The sequence below is a fragment of the Thunnus albacares genome, chromosome 24 (genome assembly GCF_914725855.1).
Source record: "Thunnus albacares chromosome 24, fThuAlb1.1, whole genome shotgun sequence".
Taxonomy (NCBI): domain Eukaryota; kingdom Metazoa; phylum Chordata; class Actinopteri; order Scombriformes; family Scombridae; genus Thunnus; species Thunnus albacares.
This window is the reverse complement of record NC_058129.1, coordinates 2511865-2530000: the sequence shown is the minus strand read 5'-3', so window position 1 is coordinate 2530000 and position 18136 is coordinate 2511865. Positions and strand designations below refer to the sequence as shown.

Sequence of the window (18136 nt, the reverse complement as noted above, 5' to 3'; positions counted from 1 at the left end):
TGGCGCTCGTCAGACGCGCCTCCAAGGCCCAGGCGGCAGCTGCGCCGGGAGCGTTCCCATCCGTTCCTCCCTGGGAGAAACACCAGAGAGCGGGACTCCCGCGCACAGTTCTGCACAGACACGGAGGAAAACAAGAGAGAGGATCCCTACGTTAAGCGCGGCGGACGGGCGCTTGTGGAGAAAAGTGAAAAAGCTTACAGCACCTGGTATTCTCAGGCGGTTTCCCGTCCAAGTACTGACCAGGCCCGACCCTGCTTGGCTTCCGAGATCAGACGAGATCGGGCGTGTTCAGGGTGGTATGGCCGTAAGCTGTCCAAGGTACCACGCATGGGCCTCTTAGGGGTGGCGCTCGTCAGACGCGCCTCCAAGGCCCAGGCGGCAGCTGCGCCGGGAGCGTTCCCATCCGTTCCTCCCTGGGAGAAACACCAGAGAGCGGGACTCCCGCGCACAGTTCTGCACAGACACGGAGGAAAACAAGAGAGAGGATCCCTACGTTAAGCGCGGCGGACGGGCGCTTGTGGAGAAAAGTGAAAAAGCTTACAGCACCTGGTATTCCCAGGCGGTCTCCCGTCCAAGTACTAACCAGGCCCGACCCTGCTTGGCTTCCGAGATCAGACGAGATCGGGCGTGTTCAGGGTGGTATGGCCGTAAGCTGTCCAAGGTACCACGCATGGGCCTCTTAGGGGTGGCGCTCGTCAGACGCGCCTCCAAGGCCCAGGCGGCAGCTGCGCCGGGAGCGTTCCCATCCGTTCCTCCCTCGGAGAAACACCAGAGAGCGGGACTCCCGCGCACAGTTCTGCACAGACACGGAGGAAAACAAGAGAGAGGATCCCTACGTTGAGCGCTGCGGACGGGCGCTTGTGGAGAAAAGTGAAAAAGCTTACAGCACCTGGTATTCCCAGGCGGTCTCCCGTCCAAGTACTAACCAGGCCCGACCCTGCTTGGCTTCCGAGATCAGACGAGATCGGGCGTGTTCAGGGTGGTATGGCCGTAAGCTGTCCAAGGTACCACGCATGGGCCTCTTAGGGGTGGCGCTCGTCAGACGCGCCTCCAAGGCCCAGGCGGCAGCTGCGCCGGGAGCGTTCCCATCCGTTCCTCCCTCGGAGAAACACCAGGGAGCGGGACTCCCGCGCACAGTTCTGCACAGACACGGAGGAAAACAAGAGAGAGGATCCCTACGTTAAGCGCGGCGGACGGGCGCTTGTGGAGAAAAGTGAAAAAGCTTACAGCACCTGGTATTCCCAGGCGGTCTCCCGTCCAAGTACTAACCAGGCCCGACCCTGCTTGGCTTCCGAGATCAGACGAGATCGGGCGTGTTCAGGGTGGTATGGCCGTAAGCTGTCCAAGGTACCACGCATGGGCCTCTTAGGGGTGGCGCTCGTCAGACGCGCCTCCAAGGCCCAGGCGGCAGCTGCGCCGGGAGCGTTACCATCCGTTCCTCCCTCGGAGAAACACCAGAGAGCGGGACTCCCGCGCACAGTTCTGCACAGACACGGAGGAAAACAAGAGAGAGGATCCCTACGTTAAGCGCGGCGGACGGGCGCTTGTGGAGAAAAGTGAAAAAGCTTACAGCACCTGGTATTCCCAGGCGGTCTCCCGTCCAAGTACTAACCAGGCCCGACCCTGCTTGGCTTCCGAGATCAGACGAGATCGGGCGTGTTCAGGGTGGTATGGCCGTAAGCTGTCCAAGGTACCACGCATGGGCCTCTTAGGGGTGGCGCTCGTCAGACGCGCCTCCAAGGCCCAGGCGGCAGCTGCGCCGGGAGCGTTCCCATCCGTTCCTCCCTCGGAGAAACACCAGAGAGCGGGACTCCCGCGCACAGTTCTGCACAGACACGGAGGAAAACAAGAGAGAGGATCCCTACGTTAAGCGCGGCGGACGGGCGCTTGTGGAGAAAAGTGAAAAAGCTTACAGCACCTGGTATTCCCAGGCGGTCTCCCGTCCAAGTACTAACCAGGCCCGACCCTGCTTGGCTTCCGAGATCAGACGAGATCGGGCGTGTTCAGGGTGGTATGGCCGTAAGCTGTCCAAGGTACCACGCATGGGCCTCTTAGGGGTGGCGCTCGTCAGACGCGCCTCCAAGGCCCAGGCGGCAGCTGCGCCGGGAGCGTTCCCATCCGTTCCTCCCTCGGAGAAACACCAGAGAGCGGGACTCCCGCGCACAGTTCTGCACAGACACGGAGGAAAACAAGAGAGAGGATCCCTACGTTAAGCGCGGCGGACGGGCGCTTGTGGAGAAAAGTGAAAAAGCTTACAGCACCTGGTATTCCCAGGCGGTCTCCCGTCCAAGTACTAACCAGGCCCGACCCTGCTTGGCTTCCGAGATCAGACGAGATCGGGCGTGTTCAGGGTGGTATGGCCGTAAGCTGTCCAAAGTACCACGCATGGGCCTCTTAGGGGTGGCGCTCGTCAGACGCGCCTCCAAGGCCCAGGCGGCAGCTGCGCCGGGAGCGTTCCCATCCGTTCCTCCCTGGGAGAAACACCAGAGAGCGGGACTCCCGCGCACAGTTCTGCACAGACACGGAGGAAAACAAGAGAGAGGATCCCTACGTTAAGCGCGGCGGACGGGCGCTTGTGGAGAAAAGTGAAAAAGCTTACAGCACCTGGTATTCTCAGGCGGTCTCCCGTCCAAGTACTGACCAGGCCCGACCCTGCTTGGCTTCCGAGATCAGACGAGATCGGGCGTGTTCAGGGTGGTATGGCCGTAAGCTGTCCAAGGTACCACGCATGGGCCTCTTAGGGGTGGCGCTCGTCAGACGCGCCTCCAAGGCCCAGGCGGCAGCTGCGCCGGGAGCGTTCCCATCCGTTCCTCCCTGGGAGAAACACCAGAGAGCGGGACTCCCGCGCACAGTTCTGCACAGACACGGAGGAAAACAAGAGAGAGGATCCCTACGTTAAGCGCGGCAGACGGGCGCTTGTGGAGAAAAGTGAAAAAGCTTACAGCACCTGGTATTCCCAGGCGGTCTCCCGTCCAAGTACTAACCAGGCCCGACCCTGCTTGGCTTCCGAGATCAGACGAGATCGGGCGTGTTCAGGGTGGTATGGCCGTAAGCTGTCCAAGGTACCACGCATGGGCCTCTTAGGGGTGGCGCTCGTCAGACGCGCCTCCAAGGCCCAGGCGGCAGCTGCGCCGGGAGCGTTCCCATCCGTTCCTCCCTCGGAGAAACACCAGAGAGCGGGACTCCCGCGCACAGTTCTGCACAGACACGGAGGAAAACAAGAGAGAGGATCCCTACGTTGAGCGCTGCGGACGGGCGCTTGTGGAGAAAAGTGAAAAAGCTTACAGCACCTGGTATTCCCAGGCGGTCTCCCGTCCAAGTACTAACCAGGCCCGACCCTGCTTGGCTTCCGAGATCAGACGAGATCGGGCGTGTTCAGGGTGGTATGGCCGTAAGCTGTCCAAGGTACCACGCATGGGCCTCTTAGGGGTGGCGCTCGTCAGACGCGCCTCCAAGGCCCAGGCGGCAGCTGCGCCGGGAGCGTTCCCATCCGTTCCTCCCTCGGAGAAACACCAGAGAGCGGGACTCCCGCGCACAGTTCTGCACAGACACGGAGGAAAACAAGAGAGAGGATCCCTACGTTAAGCGCGGCGGACGGGCGCTTGTGGAGAAAAGTGAAAAAGCTTACAGCACCTGGTATTCCCAGGCGGTCTCCCGTCCAAGTACTAACCAGGCCCGACCCTGCTTGGCTTCCGAGATCAGACGAGATCGGGCGTGTTCAGGGTGGTATGGCCGTAAGCTGTCCAAGGTACCACGCATGGGCCTCTTAGGGGTGGCGCTCGTCAGACGCGCCTCCAAGGCCCAGGCGGCAGCGTTCCCATCCGTTCCTCCCTCGGAGAAACACCAGAGAGCGGGACTCCCGCGCACAGTTCTGCACAGACACGGAGGAAAACAAGAGAGAGGATCCCTACGTTAAGCGCGGCGGACGGGCGCTTGTGGAGAAAAGTGAAAAAGCTTACAGCACCTGGTATTCCCAGGCGGTCTCCCGTCCAAGTACTAACCAGGCCCGACCCTGCTTGGCTTCCGAGATCAGACGAGATCGGGCGTGTTCAGGGTGGTATGGCCGTAAGCTGTCCAAGGTACCACGCATGGGCCTCTTAGGGGTGGCGCTCGTCAGACGCGCCTCCAAGGCCCAGGCGGCAGCTGCGCCGGGAGCGTTCCCATCCGTTCCTCCCTCGGAGAAACACCAGAGAGCGGGACTCCCGCGCACAGTTCTGCACAGACACGGAGGAAAACAAGAGAGAGGATCCCTACGTTAAGCGCGGCGGACGGGCGCTTGTGGAGAAAAGTGAAAAAGCTTACAGCACCTGGTATTCCCAGGCGGTCTCCCATCCAAGTACTAACCAGGCCCGACCCTGCTTGGCTTCCGAGATCAGACGAGATCGGGCGTGTTCAGGGTGGTATGGCCGTAAGCTGTCCAAGGTACCACGCATGGGCCTCTTAGGGGTGGCGCTCGTCAGACGCGCCTCCAAGGCCCAGGCGGCAGCTGCGCCGGGAGCGTTCCCATCCGTTCCTCCCTCGGAGAAACACCAGAGAGCGGGACTCCCGCGCACAGTTCTGCACAGACACGGAGGAAAACAAGAGAGAGGATCCCTACGTTAAGCGCGGCGGACGGGCGCTTGTGGAGAAAAGTGAAAAAGCTTACAGCACCTGGTATTCCCAGGCGGTCTCCCGTCCAAGTACTAACCAGGCCCGACCCTGCTTGGCTTCCGAGATCAGACGAGATCGGGCGTGTTCAGGGTGGTATGGCCGTAAGCTGTCCAAGGTACCACGCATGGGCCTCTTAGGGGTGGCGCTCGTCAGACGCGCCTCCAAGGCCCAGGCGGCAGCTGCGCCGGGAGCGTTCCCATCCGTTCCTCCCTCGGAGAAACACCAGAGAGCGGGACTCCCGCGCACAGTTCTGCACAGACACGGAGGAAAACAAGAGAGAGGATCCCTACGTTAAGCGCGGCGGACGGGCGCTTGTGGAGAAAAGTGAAAAAGCTTACAGCACCTGGTATTCCCAGGCGGTCTCCCGTCCAAGTACTAACCAGGCCCGACCCTGCTTGGCTTCCGAGATCAGACGAGATCGGGCGTGTTCAGGGTGGTATGGCCGTAAGCTGTCCAAGGTACCACGCATGGGCCTCTTAGGGGTGGCGCTCGTCAGACGCGCCTCCAAGGCCCAGGCGGCAGCTGCGCCGGGAGCGTTCCCATCCGTTCCTCCCTCGGAGAAACACCAGAGAGCGGGACTCCCGCGCACAGTTCTGCACAGACACGGAGGAAAACAAGAGAGAGGATCCCTACGTTAAGCGCGGCGGACGGGCGCTTGTGGAGAAAAGTGAAAAAGCTTACAGCACCTGGTATTCCCAGGCGGTCTCCCGTCCAAGTACTAACCAGGCCCGACCCTGCTTGGCTTCCGAGATCAGACGAGATCGGGCGTGTTCAGGGTGGTATGGCCGTAAGCTGTCCAAGGTACCACGCATGGGCCTCTTAGGGGTGGCGCTCGTCAGACGCGCCTCCAAGGCCCAGGCGGCAGCGTTCCCATCCGTTCCTCCCTCGGAGAAACACCAGAGAGCGGGACTCCCGCGCACAGTTCTGCACAGACACGGAGGAAAACAAGAGAGAGGATCCCTACGTTAGGCGCGGCGGACGGGCGCTTGTGGAGAAAAGTGAAAAAGCTTACAGCACCTGGTATTCCCAGGCGGTCTCCCGTCCAAGTACTAACCAGGCCCGACCCTGCTTGGCTTCCGAGATCAGACGAGATCGGGCGTGTTCAGGGTGGTATGGCCGTAAGCTGTCCAAGGTACCACGCATGGGCCTCTTAGGGGTGGCGCTCGTCAGACGCGCCTCCAAGGCCCAGGCGGCAGCTGCGCCGGGAGCGTTCCCATCCGTTCCTCCCTGGGAGAAACACCAGAGAGCGGGACTCCCGCGCACAGTTCTGCACAGACACGGAGGAAAACAAGAGAGAGGATCCCTACGTTAAGCGCGGCGGACGGGCGCTTGTGGAGAAAAGTGAAAAAGCTTACAGCACCTGGTATTCCCAGGCGGTCTCCCGTCCAAGTACTAACCAGGCCCGACCCTGCTTGGCTTCCGAGATCAGACGAGATCGGGCGTGTTCAGGGTGGTATGGCCGTAAGCTGTCCAAGGTACCACGCATGGGCCTCTTAGGGGTGGCGCTCGTCAGACGCGCCTCCAAGGCCCAGGCGGCAGCTGCGCCGGGAGCGTTCCCATCCGTTCCTCCCTGGGAGAAACACCAGAGAGCGGGACTCCCGCGCACAGTTCTGCACAGACACGGAGGAAAACAAGAGAGAGGATCCCTACGTTAAGCGCGGCGGACGGGCGCTTGTGGAGAAAAGTGAAAAAGCTTACAGCACCTGGTATTCCCAGGCGGTCTCCCGTCCAAGTACTAACCAGGCCCGACCCTGCTTGGCTTCCGAGATCAGACGAGATCGGGCGTGTTCAGGGTGGTATGGCCGTAAGCTGTCCAAGGTACCACGCATGGGCCTCTTAGGGGTGGCGCTCGTCAGACGCGCCTCCAAGGCCCAGGCGGCAGCTGCGCCGGGAGCGTTCCCATCCGTTCCTCCCTGGGAGAAACACCAGAGAGCGGGACTCCCGCGCACAGTTCTGCACAGACACGGAGGAAAACAAGAGAGAGGATCCCTACGTTAAGCGCGGCGGACGGGCGCTTGTGGAGAAAAGTGAAAAAGCTTACAGCACCTGGTATTCCCAGGCGGTCTCCCGTCCAAGTACTAACCAGGCCCGACCCTGCTTGGCTTCCGAGATCAGACGAGATCGGGCGTGTTCAGGGTGGTATGGCCGTAAGCTGTCCAAGGTACCACGCATGGGCCTCTTAGGGGTGGCGCTCGTCAGAGGCGCCTCCAAGGCCCAGGCGGCAGCGTTCCCATCCGTTCCTCCCTCGGAGAAACACCAGAGAGCGGGACTCCCGCGCACAGTTCTGCACAGACACAGAGGAAAACAAGAGAGAGGATCCCTACGTTAAGCGCGGCGGACGGGCGCTTGTGGAGAAAAGTGAAAAAGCTTACAGCACCTGGTATTCCCAGGCGGTCTCCCGTCCAAGTACTAACCAGGCCCGACCCTGCTTGGCTTCCGAGATCAGACGAGATCGGGCGTGTTCAGGGTGGTATGGCCGTAAGCTGTCCAAGGTACCACGCATGGGCCTCTTAGGGGTGGCGCTCGTCAGACGCGCCTCCAAGGCCCAGGCGGCAGCTGCGCCGGGAGCGTTCCCATCCGTTCCTCCCTGGGAGAAACACCAGAGAGCGGGACTCCCGCGCACAGTTCTGCACAGACACGGAGGAAAACAAGAGAGAGGATCCCTACGTTAAGCGCGGCGGACGGGCGCTTGTGGAGAAAAGTGAAAAAGCTTACAGCACCTGGTATTCCCAGGCGGTCTCCCGTCCAAGTACTAACCAGGCCCGACCCTGCTTGGCTTCCGAGATCAGACGAGATCGGGCGTGTTCAGGGTGGTATGGCCGTAAGCTGTCCAAGGTACCACGCATGGGCCTCTTAGGGGTGGCGCTCGTCAGACGCGCCTCCAAGGCCCAGGCGGCAGCTGCGCCGGGAGCGTTCCCATCCGTTCCTCCCTCGGAGAAACACCAGAGAGCGGGACTCCCGCGCACAGTTCTGCACAGACACGGAGGAAAACAAGAGAGAGGATCCCTACGTTAAGCGCGGCGGACGGGCGCTTGTGGAGAAAAGTGAAAAAGCTTACAGCACCTGGTATTCCCAGGCGGTCTCCCGTCCAAGTACTAACCAGGCCCGACCCTGCTTGGCTTCCGAGATCAGACGAGATCGGGCGTGTTCAGGGTGGTATGGCCGTAAGCTGTCCAAGGTACCACGCATGGGCCTCTTAGGGGTGGCGCTCGTCAGACGCGCCTCCAAGGCCCAGGCGGCAGCTGCGCCGGGAGCGTTCCCATCCGTTCCTCCCTCGGAGAAACACCAGAGAGCGGGACTCCCGCGCACAGTTCTGCACAGACACGGAGGAAAACAAGAGAGAGGATCCCTACGTTAAGCGCGGCGGACGGGCGCTTGTGGAGAAAAGTGAAAAAGCTTACAGCACCTGGTATTCCCAGGCGGTCTCCCGTCCAAGTACTAACCAGGCCCGACCCTGCTTGGCTTCCGAGATCAGACGAGATCGGGCGTGTTCAGGGTGGTATGGCCGTAAGCTGTCCAAGGTACCACGCATGGGCCTCTTAGGGGTGGCGCTCGTCAGACGCGCCTCCAAGGCCCAGGCGGCAGCGTTCCCATCCGTTCCTCCCTGGGAGAAACACCAGAGAGCGGGACTCCCGCGCACAGTTCTGCACAGACACGGAGGAAAACAAGAGAGAGGATCCCTTCGTTAAGCGCGGCGGACGGGCGCTTGTGGAGAAAAGTGAAAAAGCTTACAGCACCTGGTATTCCCAGGCGGTCTCCCGTCCAAGTACTAACCAGGCCCGACCCTGCTTGGCTTCCGAGATCAGACGAGATCGGGCGTGTTCAGGGTGGTATGGCCGTAAGCTGTCCAAGGTACCACGCATGGGCCTCTTAGGGGTGGCGCTCGTCAGACGCGCCTCCAAGGCCCAGGCGGCAGCTGCGCCGGGAGCGTTCCCATCCGTTCCTCCCTGGGAGAAACACCAGAGAGCGGGACTCCCGCGCACAGTTCTGCACAGACACGGAGGAAAACAAGAGAGAGGATCCCTACGTTAAGCGCGGCGGACGGGCGCTTGTGGAGAAAAGTGAAAAAGCTTACAGCACCTGGTATTCCCAGGCGGTCTCCCGTCCAAGTACTAACCAGGCCCGACCCTGCTTGGCTTCCGAGATCAGACGAGATCGGGCGTGTTCAGGGTGGTATGGCCGTAAGCTGTCCAAGGTACCACGCATGGGCCTCTTAGGGGTGGCGCTCGTCAGACGCGCCTCCAAGGCCCAGGCGGCAGCTGCGCCGGGAGCGTTCCCATCCGTTCCTCCCTCGGAGAAACACCAGAGAGCGGGACTCCCGCGCACAGTTCTGCACAGACACGGAGGAAAACAAGAGAGAGGATCCCTACGTTAAGCGCGGCGGACGGGCGCTTGTGGAGAAAAGTGAAAAAGCTTACAGCACCTGGTATTCCCAGGCGGTCTCCCGTCCAAGTACTAACCAGGCACGACCCTGCTTGGCTTCCGAGATCAGACGAGATCGGGCGTGTTCAGGGTGGTATGGCCGTAAGCTGTCCAAGGTACCACGCATGGGCCTCTTAGGGGTGGCGCTCGTCAGAGGCGCCTCCAAGGCCCAGGCGGCAGCGTTCCCATCCGTTCCTCCCTCGGAGAAACACCAGAGAGCGGGACTCCCGCGCACAGTTCTGCACAGACACGGAGGAAAACAAGAGAGAGGATCCCTACGTTAAGCGCGGCGGACGGGCGCTTGTGGAGAAAAGTGAAAAAGCTTACAGCACCTGGTATTCCCAGGCGGTCTCCCGTCCAAGTACTAACCAGGCCCGACCCTGCTTGGCTTCCGAGATCAGACGAGATCGGGCGTGTTCAGGGTGGTATGGCCGTAAGCTGTCCAAGGTACCACGCATGGGCCTCTTAGGGGTGGCGCTCGTCAGACGCGCCTCCAAGGCCCAGGCGGCAGCTGCGCCGGGAGCGTTCCCATCCGTTCCTCCCTGGGAGAAACACCAGAGAGCGGGACTCCCGCGCACAGTTCTGCACAGACACGGAGGAAAACAAGAGAGAGGATCCCTACGTTAAGCGCGGCGGACGGGCGCTTGTGGAGAAAAGTGAAAAAGCTTACAGCACCTGGTATTCCCAGGCGGTCTCCCGTCCAAGTACTAACCAGGCCCGACCCTGCTTGGCTTCCGAGATCAGACGAGATCGGGCGTGTTCAGGGTGGTATGGCCGTAAGCTGTCCAAGGTACCACGCATGGGCCTCTTAGGGGTGGCGCTCGTCAGACGCGCCTCCAAGGCCCAGGCGGCAGCTGCGCCGGGAGCGTTCCCATCCGTTCCTCCCTGGGAGAAACACCAGAGAGCGGGACTCCCGCGCACAGTTCTGCACAGACACGGAGGAAAACAAGAGAGAGGATCCCTACGTTAAGCGCGGCGGACGGGCGCTTGTGGAGAAAAGTGAAAAAGCTTACAGCACCTGGTATTCCCAGGCGGTCTCCCGTCCAAGTACTAACCAGGCCCGACCCTGCTTGGCTTCCGAGATCAGACGAGATCGGGCGTGTTCAGGGTGGTATGGCCGTAAGCTGTCCAAGGTACCACGCATGGGCCTCTTAGGGGTGGCGCTCGTCAGACGCGCCTCCAAGGCCCAGGCGGCAGCTGCGCCGGGAGCGTTCCCATCCGTTCCTCCCTCGGAGAAACACCAGAGAGCGGGACTCCCGCGCACAGTTCTGCACAGACACGGAGGAAAACAAGAGAGAGGATCCCTACGTTAAGCGCGGCGGACGGGCGCTTGTGGAGAAAAGTGAAAAAGCTTACAGCACCTGGTATTCCCAGGCGGTCTCCCGTCCAAGTACTAACCAGGCCCGACCCTGCTTGGCTTCCGAGATCAGACGAGATCGGGCGTGTTCAGGGTGGTATGGCCGTAAGCTGTCCAAGGTACCATGCATGGGCCTCTTAGGGGTGGCGCTCGTCAGACGCGCCTCCAAGGCCCAGGCGGCAGCTGCGCCGGGAGCGTTCCCATCCGTTCCTCCCTCGGAGAAACACCAGAGAGCGGGACCCCCGCGCACAGTTCTGCACAGACACGGAGGAAAACAAGAGAGAGGATCCCTACGTTAAGCGCGGCGGACGGGCGCTTGTGGAGAAAAGTGAAAAAGCTTACAGCACCTGGTATTCCCAGGCGGTCTCCCGTCCAAGTACTAACCAGGCCCGACCCTGCTTGGCTTCCGAGATCAGACGAGATCGGGCGTGTTCAGGGTGGTATGGCCGTAAGCTGTCCAAGGTACCACGCATGGGCCTCTTAGGGGTGGCGCTCGTCAGAGGCGCCTCCAAGGCCCAGGCGGCAGCGTTCCCATCCGTTCCTCCCTCGGAGAAACACCAGAGAGCGGGACTCCCGCGCACAGTTCTGCACAGACACAGAGGAAAACAAGAGAGAGGATCCCTACGTTAAGCGCGGCGGACGGGCGCTTGTGGAGAAAAGTGAAAAAGCTTACAGCACCTGGTATTCCCAGGCGGTCTCCCGTCCAAGTACTAACCAGGCCCGACCCTGCTTGGCTTCCGAGATCAGACGAGATCGGGCGTGTTCAGGGTGGTATGGCCGTAAGCTGTCCAAGGTACCACGCATGGGCCTCTTAGGGGTGGCGCTCGTCAGACGCGCCTCCAAGGCCCAGGCGGCAGCTGCGCCGGGAGCGTTCCCATCCGTTCCTCCCTGGGAGAAACACCAGAGAGCGGGACTCCCGCGCACAGTTCTGCACAGACACGGAGGAAAACAAGAGAGAGGATCCCTACGTTAAGCGCGGCGGACGGGCGCTTGTGGAGAAAAGTGAAAAAGCTTACAGCACCTGGTATTCCCAGGCGGTCTCCCGTCCAAGTACTAACCAGGCCCGACCCTGCTTGGCTTCCGAGATCAGACGAGATCGGGCGTGTTCAGGGTGGTATGGCCGTAAGCTGTCCAAGGTACCACGCATGGGCCTCTTAGGGGTGGCGCTCGTCAGACGCGCCTCCAAGGCCCAGGCGGCAGCTGAGCCGGGAGCGTTCCCATCCGTTCCTCCCTCGGAGAAACACCAGAGAGCGGGACTCCCGCGCACAGTTCTGCACAGACACGGAGGAAAACAAGAGAGAGGATCCCTACGTTAAGCGCGGCGGACGGGCGCTTGTGGAGAAAAGTGAAAAAGCTTACAGCACCTGGTATTCCCAGGCGGTCTCCCGTCCAAGTACTAACCAGGCCCGACCCTGCTTGGCTTTCGAGATCAGACGAGATCGGGCGTGTTCAGGGTGGTATGGCCGTAAGCTGTCCAAGGTACCACACATGGGCCTCTTAGGGGTGGCGCTCGTCAGACGCGCCTCCAAGGCCCAGGCGGCAGCTGTGCCGGGAGCGTTCCCATCCGTTCCTCCCTGGGAGAAACACCAGAGAGCGGGACTCCCGCGCACAGTTCTGCACAGACACGGAGGAAAACAAGAGAGAGGATCCCTACGTTAAGCGCGGCGGACGGGCGCTTGTGGAGAAAAGTGAAAAAGCTTACAGCACCTGGTATTCCCAGGCGGTCTCCCGTCCAAGTACTAACCAGGCCCGACCCTGCTTGGCTTCCGAGATCAGACGAGATCGGGCGTGTTCAGGGTGGTATGGCCGTAAGCTGTCCAAGGTACCACGCATGGGCCTCTTAGGGGTGGCGCTCGTCAGACGCGCCTCCAAGGCCCAGGCGGCAGCTGCGCCGGGAGCGTTCCCATCCGTTCCTCCCTGGGAGAAACACCAGAGAGCGGGACTCCCGCGCACAGTTCTGCACAGACACGGAGGAAAACAAGAGAGAGGATCCCTACGTTAAGCGCGGCGGCCGGGCGCTTGTGGAGAAAAGTGAAAAAGCTTACAGCACCTGGTATTCCCAGGCGGTCTCCCGTCCAAGTACTAACCAGGCCCGACCCTGCTTGGCTTCCGAGATCAGACGAGATCGGGCGTGTTCAGGGTGGTATGGCCGTAAGCTGTCCAAGGTACCACGCATGGGCCTCTTAGGGGTGGCGCTCGTCAGACGCGCCTCCAAGGCCCAGGCGGCAGCTGCGCCGGGAGCGTTCCCATCCGTTCCTCCCTGGGAGAAACACCAGAGAGCAGGACTCCCGCGCACAGTTCTGCACAGACACGGAGGAAAACAAGAGAGAGGATCCCTACATTAAGCGCGGTGGACGGGCGCTTGTGGAGAAAAGTGAAAAAGCTTACAGCACCTGGTATTCCCAGGCGGTCTCCCGTCCAAGTACTAACCAGGCCCGACCCTGCTTGGCTTCCAAGATCAGACGAGATCGGGCGTGTTCAGGGTGGTATGGCCGTAAGCTGTCCAAGGTACCACGCATGGGCCTCTTAGGGGTGGCGCTCGTCAGACGCGCCTCCAAGGCCCAGGCGGCAGCTGCGCCGGGAGCGTTCCCATCCGTTCCTCCCTGGGAGAAACACCAGAGAGCGGGACTCCCGCGCACAGTTCTGCACAGACACGGAGGAAAACAAGAGAGAGGATCCCTACGTTAAGCGCGGCGGACGGGCGCTTGTGGAGAAAAGTGAAAAAGCTTACAGCACCTGGTATTCCCAGGCGGTCTCCCGTCCAAGTACTAACCAGGCCCGACCCTGCTTGGCTTCCGAGATCAGACGAGATCGGGCGTGTTCAGGGTGGTATGGCCGTAAGCTGTCCAAGGTACCATGCATGGGCCTCTTAGGGGTGGCGCTCGTCAGACGCGCCTCCAAGGCCCAGGCGGCAGCTGCGCCGGGAGCGTTCCCATCCGTTCCTCCCTCGGAGAAACACCAGAGAGCGGGACTCCCGCGCACAGTTCTGCACAGACACGGAGGAAAACAAGAGAGAGGATCCCTACGTTAAGCGCGGCGGACGGGCGCTTGTGGAGAAAAGTGAAAAAGCTTACAGCACCTGGTATTCCCAGGCGGTCTCCCGTCCAAGTACTAACCAGGCCCGACCCTGCTTGGCTTCCGAGATCAGACGAGATCGGGCGTGTTCAGGGTGGTATGGCCGTAAGCTGTCCAAGGTACCACGCATGGGCCTCTTAGGGGTGGCGCTCGTCAGAGGCGCCTCCAAGGCCCAGGCGGCAGCGTTCCCATCCGTTCCTCCCTCGGAGAAACACCAGAGAGCGGGACTCCCGCGCACAGTTCTGCACAGACACAGAGGAAAACAAGAGAGAGGATCCCTACGTTAAGCGCGGCGGACGGGCGCTTGTGGAGAAAAGTGAAAAAGCTTACAGCACCTGGTATTCCCAGGCGGTCTCCCGTCCAAGTACTAACCAGGCCCGACCCTGCTTGGCTTCCGAGATCAGACGAGATCGGGCGTGTTCAGGGTGGTATGGCCGTAAGCTGTCCAAGGTACCACGCATGGGCCTCTTAGGGGTGGCGCTCGTCAGACGCGCCTCCAAGGCCCAGGCGGCAGCTGCGCCGGGAGCGTTCCCATCCGTTCCTCCCTGGGAGAAACACCAGAGAGCGGGACTCCCGCGCACAGTTCTGCACAGACACGGAGGAAAACAAGAGAGAGGATCCCTACGTTAAGCGCGGCGGCCGGGCGCTTGTGGAGAAAAGTGAAAAAGCTTACAGCACCTGGTATTCCCAGGCGGTCTCCCGTCCAAGTACTAACCAGGCCCGACCCTGCTTGGCTTCCGAGATCAGACGAGATCAGGCGTGTTCAGGGTGGTATGGCCGTAAGCTGTCCAAGGTACCACGCATGGGCCTCTTAGGGGTGGCGCTCGTCAGACGCGCCTCCAAGGCCCAGGCGGCAGCTGCGCCGGGAGCGTTCCCATCCGTTCCTCCCTGGGAGAAACACCAGAGAGCAGGACTCCCGCGCACAGTTCTGCACAGACACGGAGGAAAACAAGAGAGAGGATCCCTACATTAAGCGCGGTGGACGGGCGCTTGTGGAGAAAAGTGAAAAAGCTTACAGCACCTGGTATTCCCAGGCGGTCTCCCGTCCAAGTACTAACCAGGCCCGACCCTGCTTGGCTTCCAAGATCAGACGAGATCGGGCGTGTTCAGGGTGGTATGGCCGTAAGCTGTCCAAGGTACCACGCATGGGCCTCTTAGGGGTGGCGCTCGTCAGACGCGCCTCCAAGGCCCAGGCGGCAGCTGCGCCGGGAGCGTTCCCATCCGTTCCTCCCTGGGAGAAACACCAGAGAGCGGGACTCCCGCGCACAGTTCTGCACAGACACGGAGGAAAACAAGAGAGAGGATCCCTACGTTAAGCGCGGCGGACGGGCGCTTGTGGAGAAAAGTGAAAAAGCTTACAGCACCTGGTATTCCCAGGCGGTCTCCCGTCCAAGTACTAACCAGGCCCGACCCTGCTTGGCTTCCGAGATCAGACGAGATCGGGCGTGTTCAGGGTGGTATGGCCGTAAGCTGTCCAAGGTACCATGCATGGGCCTCTTAGGGGTGGCGCTCGTCAGACGCGCCTCCAAGGCCCAGGCGGCAGCTGCGCCGGGAGCGTTCCCATCCGTTCCTCCCTCGGAGAAACACCAGAGAGCGGGACTCCCGCGCACAGTTCTGCACAGACACGGAGGAAAACAAGAGAGAGGATCCCTACGTTAAGCGCGGCGGACGGGCGCTTGTGGAGAAAAGTGAAAAAGCTTACAGCACCTGGTATTCCCAGGCGGTCTCCCGTCCAAGTACTAACCAGGCCCGACCCTGCTTGGCTTCCGAGATCAGACGAGATCGGGCGTGTTCAGGGTGGTATGGCCGTAAGCTGTCCAAGGTACCACGCATGGGCCTCTTAGGGGTGGCGCTCGTCAGAGGCGCCTCCAAGGCCCAGGCGGCAGCGTTCCCATCCGTTCCTCCCTCGGAGAAACACCAGAGAGCGGGACTCCCGCGCACAGTTCTGCACAGACACAGAGGAAAACAAGAGAGAGGATCCCTACGTTAAGCGCGGCGGACGGGCGCTTGTGGAGAAAAGTGAAAAAGCTTACAGCACCTGGTATTCCCAGGCGGTCTCCCGTCCAAGTACTAACCAGGCCCGACCGTGCTTGGCTTCCGAGATCAGACGAGATCGGGCGTGTTCAGGGTGGTATGGCCGTAAGCTGTCCAAGGTACCACGCATGGGCCTCTTAGGGGTGGCGCTCGTCAGACGCGCCTCCAAGGCCCAGGCGGCAGCTGCGCCGGGAGCGTTCCCATCCGTTCCTCCCTGGGAGAAACACCAGAGAGCGGGACTCCCGCGCACAGTTCTGCACAGACACGGAGGAAAACAAGAGAGAGGATCCCTACGTTAAGCGCGGCGGACGGGCGCTTGTGGAGAAAAGTGAAAAAGCTTACAGCACCTGGTATTCCCAGGCGGTCTCCCGTCCAAGTACTAACCAGGCCCGACCCTGCTTGGCTTCCGAGATCAGACGAGATCGGGCGTGTTCAGGGTGGTATGGCCGTAAGCTGTCCAAGGTACCACGCATGGGCCTCTTAGGGGTGGCGCTCGTCAGACGCGCCTCCAAGGCCCAGGCGGCAGCTGCGCCGGGAGCGTTCCCATCCGTTCCTCCCTGGGAGAAACACCAGAGAGCGGGACTCCCGCGCACAGTTCTGCACAGACACGGAGGAAAACAAGAGAGAGGATCCCTACGTTAAGCGCGGCGGCCGGGCGCTTGTGGAGAAAAGTGAAAAAGCTTACAGCACCTGGTATTCCCAGGCGGTCTCCCGTCCAAGTACTAACCAGGCCCGACCCTGCTTGGCTTCCGAGATCAGACGAGATCGGGCGTGTTCAGGGTGGTATGGCCGTAAGCTGTCCAAGGTACCACGCATGGGCCTCTTAGGGGTGGCGCTCGTCAGACGCGCCTCCAAGGCCCAGGCGGCAGCTGCGCCGGGAGCGTTCCCATCCGTTCCTCCCTGGGAGAAACACCAGAGAGCAGGACTCCCGCGCACAGTTCTGCACAGACACGGAGGAAAACAAGAGAGAGGATCCCTACATTAAGCGCGGTGGACGGGCGCTTGTGGAGAAAAGTGAAAAAGCTTACAGCACCTGGTATTCCCAGGCGGTCTCCCGTCCAAGTACTAACCAGGCCCGACCCTGCTTGGCTTCCAAGATCAGACGAGATCGGGCGTGTTCAGGGTGGTATGGCCGTAAGCTGTCCAAGGTACCACGCATGGGCCTCTTAGGGGTGGCGCTCGTCAGACGCGCCTCCAAGGCCCAGGCGGCAGCTGCGCCGGGAGCGTTCCCATCCGTTCCTCCCTGGGAGAAACACCAGAGAGCGGGACTCCCGCGCACAGTTCTGCACAGACACGGAGGAAAACAAGAGAGAGGATCCCTACGTTAAGCGCGGCGGACGGGCGCTTGTGGAGAAAAGTGAAAAAGCTTACAGCACCTGGTATTCCCAGGCGGTCTCCCGTCCAAGTACTAACCAGGCCCGACCCTGCTTGGCTTCCGAGATCAGACGAGATCGGGCGTGTTCAGGGTGGTATGGCCGTAAGCTGTCCAAGGTACCATGCATGGGCCTCTTAGGGGTGGCGCTCGTCAGACGCGCCTCCAAGGCCCAGGCGGCAGCTGCGCCGGGAGCGTTCCCATCCGTTCCTCCCTCGGAGAAACACCAGAGAGCGGGACTCCCGCGCACAGTTCTGCACAGACACGGAGGAAAACAAGAGAGAGGATCCCTACGTTAAGCGCGGCGGACGGGCGCTTGTGGAGAAAAGTGAAAAAGCTTACAGCACCTGGTATTCCCAGGCGGTCTCCCGTCCAAGTACTAACCAGGCCCGACCCTGCTTGGCTTCCGAGATCAGACGAGATCGGGCGTGTTCAGGGTGGTATGGCCGTAAGCTGTCCAAGGTACCACGCATGGGCCTCTTAGGGGTGGCGCTCGTCAGAGGCGCCTCCAAGGCCCAGGCGGCAGCGTTCCCATCCGTTCCTCCCTCGGAGAAACACCAGAGAGCGGGACTCCCGCGCACAGTTCTGCACAGACACAGAGGAAAACAAGAGAGAGGATCCCTACGTTAAGCGCGGCGGACGGGCGCTTGTGGAGAAAAGTGAAAAAGCTTACAGCACCTGGTATTCCCAGGCGGTCTCCCGTCCAAGTACTAACCAGGCCCGACCCTGCTTGGCTTCCGAGATCAGACGAGATCGGGCGTGTTCAGGGTGGTATGGCCGTAAGCTGTCCAAGGTACCACGCATGGGCCTCTTAGGGGTGGCGCTCGTCAGACGCGCCTCCAAGGCCCAGGCGGCAGCTGCGCCGGGAGCGTTCCCATCCGTTCCTCCCTGGGAGAAACACCAGAGAGCGGGACTCCCGCGCACAGTTCTGCACAGACACGGAGGAAAACAAGAGAGAGGATCCCTACGTTAAGCGCGGCGGACGGGCGCTTGTGGAGAAAAGTGAAAAAGCTTACAGCACCTGGTATTCCCAGGCGGTCTCCCGTCCAAGTACTAACCAGGCCCGACCCTGCTTGGCTTCCGAGATCAGACGAGATCGGGCGTGTTCAGGGTGGTATGGCCGTAAGCTGTCCAAGGTACCACGCATGGGCCTCTTAGGGGTGGCGCTCGTCAGACGCGCCTCCAAGGCCCAGGCGGCAGCTGCGCCGGGAGCGTTCCCATCCGTT

The 18136-nt window shown here is 61.3% G+C and overlaps 53 non-coding genes across 53 annotated transcripts; all 53 read right to left on the bottom strand.

The window, feature by feature from the left end:
- Window positions 1-191: 191 nt before the first annotated feature.
- Window positions 192-310, bottom strand: LOC122978040. The gene has a single exon (XR_006402250.1). It is a non-coding gene; the product is annotated as a 5S ribosomal RNA (ribosomal RNA).
- Window positions 311-534: 224 nt separating this feature from the next.
- Window positions 535-653, bottom strand: LOC122978388. The gene has a single exon (XR_006402550.1). It is a non-coding gene; the product is annotated as a 5S ribosomal RNA (ribosomal RNA).
- Window positions 654-877: 224 nt separating this feature from the next.
- Window positions 878-996, bottom strand: LOC122978387. Its single transcript, XR_006402549.1, has one exon. It is a non-coding gene; the product is annotated as a 5S ribosomal RNA (ribosomal RNA).
- A 224-nt stretch (window positions 997-1220) lies between these two features.
- Window positions 1221-1339, bottom strand: LOC122978386. Its single transcript, XR_006402548.1, has one exon. It is a non-coding gene; the product is annotated as a 5S ribosomal RNA (ribosomal RNA).
- Window positions 1340-1563: 224 nt separating this feature from the next.
- Window positions 1564-1682, bottom strand: LOC122978385. The gene has a single exon (XR_006402547.1). It is a non-coding gene; the product is annotated as a 5S ribosomal RNA (ribosomal RNA).
- A 224-nt stretch (window positions 1683-1906) lies between these two features.
- On the bottom strand, window positions 1907-2025 carry LOC122978384. The gene has a single exon (XR_006402546.1). It is a non-coding gene; the product is annotated as a 5S ribosomal RNA (ribosomal RNA).
- A 224-nt stretch (window positions 2026-2249) lies between these two features.
- LOC122978382 lies at window positions 2250-2368 on the bottom strand. Its single transcript, XR_006402544.1, has one exon. It is a non-coding gene; the product is annotated as a 5S ribosomal RNA (ribosomal RNA).
- Window positions 2369-2592: 224 nt separating this feature from the next.
- LOC122977896 lies at window positions 2593-2711 on the bottom strand. The gene has a single exon (XR_006402110.1). It is a non-coding gene; the product is annotated as a 5S ribosomal RNA (ribosomal RNA).
- A 224-nt stretch (window positions 2712-2935) lies between these two features.
- LOC122978380 lies at window positions 2936-3054 on the bottom strand. Its single transcript, XR_006402543.1, has one exon. It is a non-coding gene; the product is annotated as a 5S ribosomal RNA (ribosomal RNA).
- Window positions 3055-3278: 224 nt separating this feature from the next.
- Window positions 3279-3397, bottom strand: LOC122978379. The gene has a single exon (XR_006402542.1). It is a non-coding gene; the product is annotated as a 5S ribosomal RNA (ribosomal RNA).
- Window positions 3398-3621: 224 nt separating this feature from the next.
- Window positions 3622-3740, bottom strand: LOC122978378. The gene has a single exon (XR_006402541.1). It is a non-coding gene; the product is annotated as a 5S ribosomal RNA (ribosomal RNA).
- Window positions 3741-3952: 212 nt separating this feature from the next.
- LOC122978377 lies at window positions 3953-4071 on the bottom strand. The gene has a single exon (XR_006402540.1). It is a non-coding gene; the product is annotated as a 5S ribosomal RNA (ribosomal RNA).
- Window positions 4072-4295: 224 nt separating this feature from the next.
- LOC122978219 lies at window positions 4296-4414 on the bottom strand. The gene has a single exon (XR_006402389.1). It is a non-coding gene; the product is annotated as a 5S ribosomal RNA (ribosomal RNA).
- A 224-nt stretch (window positions 4415-4638) lies between these two features.
- On the bottom strand, window positions 4639-4757 carry LOC122978376. The gene has a single exon (XR_006402539.1). It is a non-coding gene; the product is annotated as a 5S ribosomal RNA (ribosomal RNA).
- A 224-nt stretch (window positions 4758-4981) lies between these two features.
- Window positions 4982-5100, bottom strand: LOC122978375. The gene has a single exon (XR_006402538.1). It is a non-coding gene; the product is annotated as a 5S ribosomal RNA (ribosomal RNA).
- Window positions 5101-5324: 224 nt separating this feature from the next.
- On the bottom strand, window positions 5325-5443 carry LOC122978374. Its single transcript, XR_006402536.1, has one exon. It is a non-coding gene; the product is annotated as a 5S ribosomal RNA (ribosomal RNA).
- A 212-nt stretch (window positions 5444-5655) lies between these two features.
- On the bottom strand, window positions 5656-5774 carry LOC122978373. The gene has a single exon (XR_006402535.1). It is a non-coding gene; the product is annotated as a 5S ribosomal RNA (ribosomal RNA).
- A 224-nt stretch (window positions 5775-5998) lies between these two features.
- Window positions 5999-6117, bottom strand: LOC122978372. The gene has a single exon (XR_006402534.1). It is a non-coding gene; the product is annotated as a 5S ribosomal RNA (ribosomal RNA).
- A 224-nt stretch (window positions 6118-6341) lies between these two features.
- On the bottom strand, window positions 6342-6460 carry LOC122978369. Its single transcript, XR_006402532.1, has one exon. It is a non-coding gene; the product is annotated as a 5S ribosomal RNA (ribosomal RNA).
- A 224-nt stretch (window positions 6461-6684) lies between these two features.
- LOC122978368 lies at window positions 6685-6803 on the bottom strand. The gene has a single exon (XR_006402531.1). It is a non-coding gene; the product is annotated as a 5S ribosomal RNA (ribosomal RNA).
- Window positions 6804-7015: 212 nt separating this feature from the next.
- On the bottom strand, window positions 7016-7134 carry LOC122978367. Its single transcript, XR_006402530.1, has one exon. It is a non-coding gene; the product is annotated as a 5S ribosomal RNA (ribosomal RNA).
- A 224-nt stretch (window positions 7135-7358) lies between these two features.
- Window positions 7359-7477, bottom strand: LOC122978366. Its single transcript, XR_006402529.1, has one exon. It is a non-coding gene; the product is annotated as a 5S ribosomal RNA (ribosomal RNA).
- Window positions 7478-7701: 224 nt separating this feature from the next.
- LOC122978365 lies at window positions 7702-7820 on the bottom strand. Its single transcript, XR_006402528.1, has one exon. It is a non-coding gene; the product is annotated as a 5S ribosomal RNA (ribosomal RNA).
- Window positions 7821-8044: 224 nt separating this feature from the next.
- On the bottom strand, window positions 8045-8163 carry LOC122978364. The gene has a single exon (XR_006402527.1). It is a non-coding gene; the product is annotated as a 5S ribosomal RNA (ribosomal RNA).
- A 212-nt stretch (window positions 8164-8375) lies between these two features.
- On the bottom strand, window positions 8376-8494 carry LOC122978363. Its single transcript, XR_006402526.1, has one exon. It is a non-coding gene; the product is annotated as a 5S ribosomal RNA (ribosomal RNA).
- Window positions 8495-8718: 224 nt separating this feature from the next.
- LOC122978362 lies at window positions 8719-8837 on the bottom strand. Its single transcript, XR_006402525.1, has one exon. It is a non-coding gene; the product is annotated as a 5S ribosomal RNA (ribosomal RNA).
- A 224-nt stretch (window positions 8838-9061) lies between these two features.
- LOC122978076 lies at window positions 9062-9180 on the bottom strand. Its single transcript, XR_006402285.1, has one exon. It is a non-coding gene; the product is annotated as a 5S ribosomal RNA (ribosomal RNA).
- A 212-nt stretch (window positions 9181-9392) lies between these two features.
- On the bottom strand, window positions 9393-9511 carry LOC122978361. The gene has a single exon (XR_006402524.1). It is a non-coding gene; the product is annotated as a 5S ribosomal RNA (ribosomal RNA).
- Window positions 9512-9735: 224 nt separating this feature from the next.
- On the bottom strand, window positions 9736-9854 carry LOC122978360. Its single transcript, XR_006402523.1, has one exon. It is a non-coding gene; the product is annotated as a 5S ribosomal RNA (ribosomal RNA).
- A 224-nt stretch (window positions 9855-10078) lies between these two features.
- Window positions 10079-10197, bottom strand: LOC122978358. The gene has a single exon (XR_006402521.1). It is a non-coding gene; the product is annotated as a 5S ribosomal RNA (ribosomal RNA).
- Window positions 10198-10421: 224 nt separating this feature from the next.
- On the bottom strand, window positions 10422-10540 carry LOC122978357. Its single transcript, XR_006402520.1, has one exon. It is a non-coding gene; the product is annotated as a 5S ribosomal RNA (ribosomal RNA).
- Window positions 10541-10764: 224 nt separating this feature from the next.
- Window positions 10765-10883, bottom strand: LOC122978356. Its single transcript, XR_006402519.1, has one exon. It is a non-coding gene; the product is annotated as a 5S ribosomal RNA (ribosomal RNA).
- A 212-nt stretch (window positions 10884-11095) lies between these two features.
- On the bottom strand, window positions 11096-11214 carry LOC122978355. The gene has a single exon (XR_006402518.1). It is a non-coding gene; the product is annotated as a 5S ribosomal RNA (ribosomal RNA).
- A 224-nt stretch (window positions 11215-11438) lies between these two features.
- Window positions 11439-11557, bottom strand: LOC122978353. Its single transcript, XR_006402517.1, has one exon. It is a non-coding gene; the product is annotated as a 5S ribosomal RNA (ribosomal RNA).
- Window positions 11558-11781: 224 nt separating this feature from the next.
- Window positions 11782-11900, bottom strand: LOC122977915. The gene has a single exon (XR_006402129.1). It is a non-coding gene; the product is annotated as a 5S ribosomal RNA (ribosomal RNA).
- A 224-nt stretch (window positions 11901-12124) lies between these two features.
- On the bottom strand, window positions 12125-12243 carry LOC122978352. Its single transcript, XR_006402516.1, has one exon. It is a non-coding gene; the product is annotated as a 5S ribosomal RNA (ribosomal RNA).
- A 224-nt stretch (window positions 12244-12467) lies between these two features.
- LOC122978351 lies at window positions 12468-12586 on the bottom strand. Its single transcript, XR_006402515.1, has one exon. It is a non-coding gene; the product is annotated as a 5S ribosomal RNA (ribosomal RNA).
- Window positions 12587-12810: 224 nt separating this feature from the next.
- Window positions 12811-12929, bottom strand: LOC122977938. The gene has a single exon (XR_006402152.1). It is a non-coding gene; the product is annotated as a 5S ribosomal RNA (ribosomal RNA).
- Window positions 12930-13153: 224 nt separating this feature from the next.
- LOC122978350 lies at window positions 13154-13272 on the bottom strand. Its single transcript, XR_006402514.1, has one exon. It is a non-coding gene; the product is annotated as a 5S ribosomal RNA (ribosomal RNA).
- Window positions 13273-13496: 224 nt separating this feature from the next.
- On the bottom strand, window positions 13497-13615 carry LOC122978349. Its single transcript, XR_006402513.1, has one exon. It is a non-coding gene; the product is annotated as a 5S ribosomal RNA (ribosomal RNA).
- A 212-nt stretch (window positions 13616-13827) lies between these two features.
- Window positions 13828-13946, bottom strand: LOC122978348. Its single transcript, XR_006402512.1, has one exon. It is a non-coding gene; the product is annotated as a 5S ribosomal RNA (ribosomal RNA).
- Window positions 13947-14170: 224 nt separating this feature from the next.
- Window positions 14171-14289, bottom strand: LOC122977881. Its single transcript, XR_006402095.1, has one exon. It is a non-coding gene; the product is annotated as a 5S ribosomal RNA (ribosomal RNA).
- Window positions 14290-14513: 224 nt separating this feature from the next.
- LOC122977937 lies at window positions 14514-14632 on the bottom strand. Its single transcript, XR_006402151.1, has one exon. It is a non-coding gene; the product is annotated as a 5S ribosomal RNA (ribosomal RNA).
- Window positions 14633-14856: 224 nt separating this feature from the next.
- LOC122978346 lies at window positions 14857-14975 on the bottom strand. The gene has a single exon (XR_006402510.1). It is a non-coding gene; the product is annotated as a 5S ribosomal RNA (ribosomal RNA).
- A 224-nt stretch (window positions 14976-15199) lies between these two features.
- On the bottom strand, window positions 15200-15318 carry LOC122978345. The gene has a single exon (XR_006402509.1). It is a non-coding gene; the product is annotated as a 5S ribosomal RNA (ribosomal RNA).
- Window positions 15319-15530: 212 nt separating this feature from the next.
- Window positions 15531-15649, bottom strand: LOC122977971. The gene has a single exon (XR_006402184.1). It is a non-coding gene; the product is annotated as a 5S ribosomal RNA (ribosomal RNA).
- A 224-nt stretch (window positions 15650-15873) lies between these two features.
- Window positions 15874-15992, bottom strand: LOC122978344. The gene has a single exon (XR_006402508.1). It is a non-coding gene; the product is annotated as a 5S ribosomal RNA (ribosomal RNA).
- A 224-nt stretch (window positions 15993-16216) lies between these two features.
- Window positions 16217-16335, bottom strand: LOC122978343. The gene has a single exon (XR_006402507.1). It is a non-coding gene; the product is annotated as a 5S ribosomal RNA (ribosomal RNA).
- A 224-nt stretch (window positions 16336-16559) lies between these two features.
- Window positions 16560-16678, bottom strand: LOC122977936. Its single transcript, XR_006402150.1, has one exon. It is a non-coding gene; the product is annotated as a 5S ribosomal RNA (ribosomal RNA).
- Window positions 16679-16902: 224 nt separating this feature from the next.
- On the bottom strand, window positions 16903-17021 carry LOC122978342. The gene has a single exon (XR_006402506.1). It is a non-coding gene; the product is annotated as a 5S ribosomal RNA (ribosomal RNA).
- A 224-nt stretch (window positions 17022-17245) lies between these two features.
- LOC122978341 lies at window positions 17246-17364 on the bottom strand. The gene has a single exon (XR_006402505.1). It is a non-coding gene; the product is annotated as a 5S ribosomal RNA (ribosomal RNA).
- Window positions 17365-17576: 212 nt separating this feature from the next.
- Window positions 17577-17695, bottom strand: LOC122978340. Its single transcript, XR_006402504.1, has one exon. It is a non-coding gene; the product is annotated as a 5S ribosomal RNA (ribosomal RNA).
- A 224-nt stretch (window positions 17696-17919) lies between these two features.
- LOC122978339 lies at window positions 17920-18038 on the bottom strand. The gene has a single exon (XR_006402503.1). It is a non-coding gene; the product is annotated as a 5S ribosomal RNA (ribosomal RNA).
- Window positions 18039-18136: the final 98 nt, after the last annotated feature.